Source organism: Lathyrus oleraceus, chromosome 4 (assembly GCF_024323335.1).
Source record: "Lathyrus oleraceus cultivar Zhongwan6 chromosome 4, CAAS_Psat_ZW6_1.0, whole genome shotgun sequence".
Taxonomy (NCBI): Eukaryota; Viridiplantae; Streptophyta; class Magnoliopsida; order Fabales; family Fabaceae; genus Lathyrus; species Lathyrus oleraceus.
In genome coordinates this window covers 296,383,787-296,391,687 of record NC_066582.1, presented here as the reverse complement: position 1 = coordinate 296,391,687, position 7,901 = coordinate 296,383,787, and positions in this window count along the sequence as shown.

Sequence of the window (7,901 nt, the reverse complement as noted above, 5' to 3'; positions counted from 1 at the left end):
AAAAATGAAAACTCTATACCAAAATGTCCATTAAGGTGTCTATTTTAAGCATGCAAAATTTCAAGAATGTTGTATAAAATCTCATCATTTCACAATCAAAATGGCAAGGCATGTCAAGAAAACACATGTACACATAATCCCTAGCCAAAACTAAAATCCAACAGTGCACAATTTCTGGAAAAATCATCAAAAAATAGTAGACATCATGAAGAACATTGTGCAAAAAATCCCATGCCAATTGGATCAATATTCAATGAGTTATGGAATTTTGAATGGAAGAGAAAAATAAAAAATGCATGGAAGCTTGTACATGAAATGGCATGGTGAAAATGAATTAAAATGCAGAGGCAATATTTGAACACGCTCCAGCTGAGGATCGAACCGCGTTGGAATTTAAAAGTGGCGCCCTTAAGTGAAACGCACCGTTTCACTTAAGGCTGGATGATGCGCCCTCAACCAATCATCATGACACGCTGGCTCCTAGACTAACCAATGCATGGCGGAAAAACACATGAGCGCATGCAAACGCGAGGCAATGAAGATCAAACATGGTTTCTGGACAGAAACCCTAAATGTTCATCCATGTTCTTCGCAACTTTCCAGGTGATGAACAAATGTCACAGAAAATCAAAATCAATACACCAATAGATAGATCTCTCATCAGGCAACACGAATCTAAGCTTGCTTTTACCTAATTCGACCTAGGTTTAAAGATTCGAAACAAAACATTTTCACTCATCAAACTTCTAATCAATGTAACTACCTCATTTCTCCATGGATTTCAATGGTTCAAATTGCAAATTGATCACCAATAAAAGACCTACAACATGCACCTATCAATTTCACGAATCATCAAAGTCGAATTCTAACCTCAATTGAATGGCAGAAGTGAAAATGTTGGATTCAGGCCTTGGCAAGCAAAAACAGATGATCTAACACTCTTGTATGATGCTTTGGATGAATGCTTGAGAGTTAAATTGGCACGATCTAGCTCAAATCTCCATTTGCCATTGATGAACACATGCTTCAACAGTTCCCAATTCAGCACCAAATCCTTCGAATCTTGCTTCAATTCAACTCAATTATGCCTCTTGATGATGGTTTGATCAAGGAAATAGCAAGGCTTGTGAAGAAAATTGAAGAAAAAGTGAGAGAGAAAATTGAAGAGTTTTTGGAAAACTAGATCTAGATCTGAATTCTGTTATGCTTAGGCCAAAAACAGTTATGATTAGGTTTATATAGGGTTTGTTAATGATGTTGCTAATCATGATTAGCCAAATGCATGTGTATTAGTGAAGTTGGAGTGTTATGTGCAAATTAGCCAATCCACCCTATGCATACAATGACCAATGTAACAGTGCAATTTCTGTCTCAATTCACTTGGAAATGTGGTTTGGAGGCAAATGCAAGTGAAATCAAGTGAATACAATGCATAGTTTTCAAATTGGACTTTTCCCTCCAAAATCCAAATGAAAATTCAAATATTTTTGCAATGGAAATTCATGGATTATGATGCTTGAATTGGATAAAGCATGTCAAAACAAGAATGTGGCAAAAAATCCCACTCCATTTGGCCTTTTGGATCAAAAGTTATGCACTTTTGAAATTCAAATTTTCTTGACCAAGATTGATCCATATCTTGCCAACCACACATGATAAATTCATGTTCTTGGACTCTTTGGAAAGGTGAGAGCAAGATCTACAACTTTAATGTTGGACAAAATTTCATTTGAAGCATTTTTGGACATGTAATCTTGAGGAGAAAACCTTTCCATTTTTGGCAATTTTGAATTACAAGTCACTTTCTATTTTTGGAAAGTTTTCATCTGACTTTATTTTCTTCAATGTTGATGTTTGAAATGTCAAATGAAACTTGTTTGGACATGAATGAAGTAGTTCTAACCATCTCCCACCTCCAAATCCATCAGTTGACTTGTGGTTGACTTTTTCAATTGATAGATGAATTTCAGCTTGACTGTTGAGCTTGAGCCTCAATCTCCTGATGAAATGGCTCCAAGGATGAAACCCTAGCCTCCACAAGCTCAATATAACCATATGATGATCCCTCTCTCAATGAAGACCTCATCTCCTTGACAAAACCCTGATTGGCATAAGACAGATGATTAGGGTTGACTAGAGGTCAAAACCCTAATCCCAAGGAACAATGATTAGGCACAATGAACCTCTTGGTGATGATAAGACCATGATGATGGTGATGTACCATTTCAACCAAGATAATGATCAACCTCCTTGAGGAACCAAAAAACCCTAATTTGAAGCACCAACCCTCAGATGATTAATGATCAATTCATGAGACCCTTAGGCTTGAACCTTTTAACCTCTTTATCTTCTGAACAAGACTTGGGAGGATGACTTGCTTAAGGTCTCCACATGATATGCAAATATGCAATGCCTAATGACCTAAAAAATGAAATGCAATATGCTAAGCTAGTCCCAAGAGAGGAGGGCAAATTTTGAGGTGTTACACATATACCGCCAACGTTGTTGAATGTTTTGACATCGCCTTGGCCTTTCTCAATGTGGGGAATCGACATGATTGGTGCCATAGAGCCTAAAGCTTCCAATGGTCATCGCTTCATCCTAGTTGCCATTGATTACTTTACTAAGTGGGTAAAGGTTGCTTTCTACACTAATGTGACAAGACATGTGGTCGTTCTCTTTATCAAGAAGGAGATTATCTGCCGCTATGGAATCCCAAGCAAGATCATCACCGACAATGGTTCAAACTTGAACAACAAGACAATGACAAAATTATGTGAGAGTTTCAAGATTGGCCACCATAATTCTTCTCCATATCGTCCAAAGATGAATGGTGTTGTTGAAGCCGCCAATAAAAACATTAAGAAAATACTACAAAAGATGGTGAAAACCTACAAGGACTGGCATGGGATGCTACCCTTTGCATTGCATGGATACCGGACCTCAGTCTGTACCTCAATAGGGGCAACCCTGTTCTCCTTGGTCTATGGGATGAAAGTAGTTCTCCCAGTCGGAGTAGAGATACCTTCAATAAGAATATTGATGGAAGCCAAGCTAGATGAAGCTGAATGGATCCAGAACAACTATGCTTAACTTAACCTCATTGATGAGAAGTATATGACCGCTATGTGCCATGGATAATTGTACCAACAACGGGTCAAGAAAGCCTTTGACAAGAAGGTCTGTCCTCGAGAGTTCAAGGAAGGGGATCTCGTGCTCAAGAAGATCTTGCCAGTGCACAAAGATTCACGTGGGAAGTGGACTCCCAATTATGAAGGGCCATACGTTGTAAAGAGAGCATACTCTGAAGGTGCTCTGTTCCTCACAACTATGGACAGCGAAGACCTCACTCACCCTATGAACTATGATGTAGTCAAAAGATACTATGCCTAACAAAAACCCGCTAAGTCGAAAACCTGAAAGGGCGACTTAGGTAAAAATGGGTATCCCGGTGGACTGAAAACCTGAAAGGGCGGTCCATGCAAAAGTTAGGGATAATAAAAAAATGGTAGCTCGATAAGTTGAGAATCTGAAAGGGCGACTTAGGAAAAAAAGAGCGTCCCGGTGGATTGAAAACCCAAAAGGGAGATCCAGCCAAAATTAGGGACAAAAGGCATATACTGCATCAATTGTCACTGATCAACATAGAAGAGCCAGAGGCGGGGGATCAATCCAACTGCTCCCTTCATAAGCGAGGTTTTGGGGAGTCATCGTTATTAGGGATAATAGTAGTCATTGTAATTCAATGTAAACCTTTTCCCCGTTTCCATTTTCAAATTTGTAATGTCCATGGAGCTACACCATTTGTGTTCTACCATTCTTCAATAAATACAAGTTTGCCTATCAATTTCTATCATTTTCTATTTTTCTCTGATTTTTTTATGCAAAATGTCATTTATTTGTTAATAATGAAATTTTGAACTTAAAAAAAGAATTTTCCAACATATTGAGAAACATAATTTTTGCTTTGACATGTGGAAATATTAAAAGGAAATCTTTCGTCTTTCCCCGCAAGTCTCAAGTTGCAAGACTTCTTCTGGATAACCAACGTATATCTCCAGGGAGCACAATTCATCATTCTCCAAAAGGATTTCTGGGCCAGTTGTAACTGTTCAGGATGATAGATCCCCCTTTGACGCATCTATCGTCACTTCTTTGTTTGAGTTATTGGTGTTAAGGATTCAGTACCTCCTATAAAGCCTTCTCTAAATTTCCAATCTGTATATTGTCAGCATTTGCATATCATGATCATTCATATGTCATGCATATAAGCCAAATCAAAATCATGCATAGCCCGAAGTATACTTCGTGCTCATTTGCATAATCTTAGGTCTCATTGTTGACTTTTATCCTTTGACCTCTAAGTCCAGTTGTTACTAGCATCGTTGTTAAGTATGGTTGTCACCAGCATCTTTGATCAAATCCAGTTGTAACTGGTATCTCTTTAAAGTCTGGTTTTCACCAGCATCTTTTGTCAAGTCCAGTTGTAACTGGCACTATGTCAAAATCCAAATTGCAATTGGTACCTTTAAGTCTGGTTGTAACCAATTTTCGTTTGCGGCTCCAATTTTTTTTATTGGCATTACCTGTTAAGTCCAGTTGTAACTGGCGCTCAAATATTAAGTTCCAGTTGTCACTGGTACCCTTTTGAGGCTAGTTGTAACTAGAATTTTGTTTAAAAATCCATTTGTAAATGGTATCTTAAGTCTGGTTATCACCAGCGCCCTTGAAGTCCAGTTGTAACTGGTACCTCTTTTAAATCTGTTTGTCACCAACATCTTTTGTCAAATCCATTTGTAAATGGTACCTTAAGTATGGTTATCACCAGCACCCTGGAAGTCCAGTTGCAATTGGCACTAATCCGTTTGAAGATGGTTGTAACTCGTGCTTACGGTATAAGTTCAACTGTTGTTGGCACCTACAGAGAGTTTTCTGTCCTGTTGGTCCCAGTGTTTCTTAGAAAGTCATCGTTTTGACTCTTTCATTGACAGGAAATTCCAATTTTTGATCGGATGACTTTCTTGTGAGAGATCTCCAGATTTGTCAAAAATATTCAAGTTGTCATCAGATCATCTATGAACCTATTGATACACTCTCTTTGGACTTTCTAATGTTGTTTGGTCATGTTTGAACCTAGTGTCATAACTTCTTGATATTCCCCAGCATTGTCAGGTCATGTATGAACCTGTCGCTGAACTTTTATTCCAGTACTACCAGGTCATGTCTGAACCTGTTTGTTGAACTTTTCTTTCTTTTCACTCTCGTGTTGTCAGGTTATGTCTGAACATGTTGATGTAATCTCTTGTATTTTTAAAGTGGCTTTTGTCAACTTCCACTTTGAGTACTCCCCAGTGTGTGTCTGACTCTCCAGCGGGATTGTTATCCCTAGCAAGTTTCTACCCTTATTTGTTTGTTTCTGGTGGGCCACCAGTAACTTGGTGTCCATCATTCCCCATAGATTTGTCGGTCTTGCATAACATCTTCAATTAGGATTCATCATATCCATAGAATATAAAAAAAAAGTAAGAGAATCCCGCATCCATGCACATCATATCATATCATATTGTTTGCATTTCAGGATCAAAATCCGGGTCTTCTTGGTATTTAATCATCTCCCACTATGATCATATGAAGAGTGTCCTGCTTCACATTCTCTAGTTGAAGATACTTAAATAAGGGCAACTATCACACCCCGATATTGACCCTGAATCACCGATTCATTACATTCCTCATAGTTATTGCATCTCTACACAACATAAAATGCATTCCATACCACATAGTGCCAAGAATGTCAGTCGAAATAAATTTTTGAATTTAAAGGCAAATCAGTTAATTATTGTCAAATATGCATCGAATCAGCGGGTGGAAATTTTTAAAATCAAGCTTGCAAACATCAATTTTATTAATCTATGTTTCGTGTAGTTCAATCCGGTGTGCTTGTTTGATTTTTTCGGCTAATTTTTCGGTCATTTTTTTATCCGTCTGAGCATTTTAACCGGGTATTTTCCATTTCAAAATTTGATAAAAAACCTATATGTTTCCGAGTGGTTTATTTCGCGCTAATCATTGTGGTGCATTCATTTTAATTTTTCGACCATTTTTGCGCCCAATTTTTATATAATTTTATACGTTTATTTATGTTTCTTAGTCAAAATAATCGGGCCAATTATTTAGAATTATTTGTGTTTTTCGTTTAAATTTTTATTGTGTCAATTTTTATTATTATTATTATTAATATTGGAAGTTATATTTTATTTAATTAATTTATCAAAGAAAAAAAATCAAAATTTATTTAAAATGTCTTTTGTTCCCCCATCCGTTTGATGCCATGTGGCCAAAATTTTTTGATTTGGTTGGAATAGTAAGTGGGAATACCACTCATGTAGTACGTTGTATGAGAGGAATCTCATGTTTCCTCCTATCTGCAGACATCTGTAGCGAAAGGAGAGGAGAGTAGCAACCTATCCACTAATGCCTTCCAACGATCACTTGAGTTTGGGAAGAAGAATCTTTTTCTCTCTCAAACATGTGACCACTTCACCAATCTCTATCTCTCAGCCAACAAAACCTCATTTTGGATTTTTAATTGAAAAAAAAGAAAAAAGGATCTCTCTCACACTCTCACAACATAACCTCTACTACTCATTAAGCCTTCACCAAAAAACTCTTACCCTCCCTCAAAAATAAAAAAATAGAACTTTGCTTCATTATTTATTTTTCTCATCTTCACACATAGTTGGTTTTCTTACACTTGACCAAACACGCTGGCAACACTATACCATAACCAACGGCGTCATACTCACCATACACTCCCACAAAGCCCACCGTTGAACTAAGATTTTGTCGTGTTTTCTTTCTCTTCGTCGTTTGCTCAGTATTTCTCTATCTTCCTCTTTCTGCTGCCAACTCATACACACGAATAGAACTGACTACACCTTACTTCCTCCGCCTTAGACCACCCACAAATCACCTTGGCCGCTCAGCTCTTCACATTTTCGGCGAGTGCCACCTCTGTTCACCAGTTCATAATCACCACGCCAAGCATCCGCGAAATAACCATGCGACCAACCATCACCTCGCCGCCACCATAAACAAATCAGTAAGAAGAACAACAACAATTATTGATATTGGGTAACAATTTCGATTCAGATCCGTGTTGATTTTTGCTGCATTTAGTTTCATTTATCGTATTCATGTAGGACTTTACTCGACTGTTTATCGTCACAATGATTTATGCGGATGTTTGAAGCGATTGAGGGATCCTGCGCTCATGTTCAAATTGGGAGTGATGAATAGTGTTTAGGCATGGCTGGTTATTGTGTGTTTTAATTTTAATAGAGTTTTTTTTACTGTGTGTTCCTGTTTGATTCTTGTTTACATTATTTAGTTTAATATTAATGGTTTTGTTTTGTTTGGTTAATTATAGTACTATTTTATTCAATTGTTTTTCTCACTTGTTTAAATGTTGTCTCATGTAATTGATGATTAATAGTCTTGGTGTATTTATCAATTGAATTGAGTTTACGCTGTTTGGTTATGATTGTAAAGCTTGCGTAACGGTTGTGAATCAAATATTATATAATGCAAGGTTGCCGGCTATTTAATTTTCATTACATTTTTAATCAATTTTTTTTTATATATATATGTGGTGGTCGATTGGGTTTGTTGAACCGATTGTAGTTTTGGAGCGATTCGGTTCAGAATGTTCGAACCAATGTGTTTCATTTTTGCAGAAATATCTGTTGAAACTAAACTGATAAATGGTTCTGGACTACTACTGCATTGTAATATTGTTACTGCTACTTGTGATTTTTGTTGGTTTTTATTTTATCATTTTTTATATTATATTGGTTAATAATTGCAAGTAAAGATAAAAAATGCGGATTTGGTTGAGTGGTAAA